This window comes from Lathyrus oleraceus, chromosome 6, assembly GCF_024323335.1.
Source record: "Lathyrus oleraceus cultivar Zhongwan6 chromosome 6, CAAS_Psat_ZW6_1.0, whole genome shotgun sequence".
In the NCBI taxonomy this organism is placed as follows: domain Eukaryota; kingdom Viridiplantae; phylum Streptophyta; class Magnoliopsida; order Fabales; family Fabaceae; genus Lathyrus; species Lathyrus oleraceus.
In genome coordinates this window covers 354,873,520-354,875,426 of record NC_066584.1, presented here as the reverse complement: position 1 = coordinate 354,875,426, position 1,907 = coordinate 354,873,520, and the positions used below count along the sequence as shown (strand labels likewise).

The 1,907-nt window shown below is 38.0% G+C and overlaps 1 non-coding gene across 1 annotated transcript; it reads left to right on the top strand.

Annotated features, from left to right (window-relative positions):
- The first annotated feature begins 256 nt into the window (after positions 1 to 256).
- LOC127099194 (small nucleolar RNA R71) lies at positions 257 to 363 on the top strand. Its single transcript, XR_007793732.1, has one exon. It is a non-coding gene; the product is annotated as a small nucleolar RNA R71 (small nucleolar RNA).
- Positions 364 to 1,907: the final 1,544 nt, after the last annotated feature.

Genomic DNA, 1,907 nt, shown 5'->3' with positions numbered 1-1,907 from the left:
AAGGACTAATGCGTCCATTTTAGCTTGCATCATGTCTATAGAGCTTAGTTCATGCACTCCTCCCTGGGCTTCCTTCTTCTCAACTGTCGCTCGTTCGACTCCCCATGATTGATGGTTTTGAGCCATGTCTTCGATGAGGGCACTAGCTTCAGGGTAAGGTTTGTTCATCAGAGCACCGCCTGCGGCAGCGTCGATGGTCATCTTTGTGTTGTAATGAAGTCCATTATAGAAGGTTTGAATGATTAACCAATTTTCTAAGCCATGATATGGGCATGCTCGTAACAACTCTTTATATCTCTCCCAAGCTTCGAACAGCGATTCTCCTTGGTTTTGGGTAAATCTAGTTATATGGTTTCGAAGAACGGCGGTCTTACTTGGGGGAAAATATCTAGCAAGAAAAACTCTTCTAAGGTTATCCCAAGTCGTAATGGAATTGGGTGGAAGGGAATCTAACCATGAGAGAGCTTTATCTCTGAGGGAGAAAGGAAATAATCTTAAACGTATTTCCTCAGGAGAAACTCCATTGGTTTTAAAAGTATCTGCTAATTGAAGAAATATTTTGAAATGTTGGTTTGGGTTCTCGGTAGCGAGACCCGCGAATTGTCTCTGTTGCACTAGTTGCAACAGGGACGATTTAAGTTCAAAATTATTGGCTGGGAGGATTGGGTTTACTATACTAGAACTAGGTTCTTCGTTAGATGGTTGAGCGAAGTCCTTAAGAGGTCTTTGGTTTTGATCTTTGGCCATAGCTCTCTTAATTCTATGAAAGAATAAACGTGCGCGAGCGTAACGTTCAGGTTCCGCCAGAGGGTTTACTAAACTTAAACTTCCGGTGCTGCGAGTTCTTCGCATCGACCGGCGGGAAATAACCTAAGTCTAAACGATATACCAACAGGAAAATGAAATTTGACGAAATTGGTCCCCGGCAACGGCGCCAAAAACTTGATGCGTTGTTAAACTTGATGTTCGCAAGTGTACGAACGCGTCAGAGTAATATAAAAGATTATCGAACCACAGAGACCAAGTGTCAATCTATCGTTATCTATTGTTATGGTGTTTATCAAAGGCAATTAAAATAGGTGTTTTTGTAGTGTGCAATTGAAAAGTAAAGTTTTAAAATAAATTTAATTAATAAAGACAGGGTCGAATGTAATTCACATAATTAAATGATAATCCAAGTACTTGCTAATAGAACTACTTATGGGCAATGTTTCCTACTTTGAAAAGAACTAATTTAACAGGAACTGTCGCTTTCGCGTATTCAGAACCGAGTTGTACTCCCTAATCAAACCCTCTTATTTTCACTTATAAAAAGGCGCGCATTGCGTTAGAGTAGTAAACCTATTTTTAAGAAATATAGTATCTTGACTAAGTTGAAAGGTATTATAACCTGGATTTCTTAACCAAAAGAGGTTCTCACGAACCAGACTCTAAACTTATAAACGCGTCCGAAAATAGTTTCAAAATCTCTTTTCTTCTTGATGTTAAAAACTCCTAATGAACTAGACAAAGCGCTTTCGCTGTTTTTGAAATAGTTGAAAACAATTAAGTTTAAAAAGACGTTGGACGGCTTTCGATCTTACCCAACGGAATTGAAGTGCGGGAAAACTTAATTTGAAAGTTAAAATAGCCCTTTAAGTGTTTCTACGAACAATTGTACGGATTACTGGTTTAATTACGATCCTTACATTCTAGCCTTATAAATTTAGCTAGACATGGTAAAGTAAAAGTGCATTAAAATAAATAAAAGTAGTGCGAGTGCGGAAAGTAAATAATTTAAAGCGAGTGCGGAAAATAAATGAAAGTAGTACGAGTGCTGGAAATAAATAATTTAAAGCGAGTGCGGAAAATAAATAAAGTAAAAGCGAGTGCGGGAAATAAATAAAGTAAAAGCGAGTGCGGGAAAT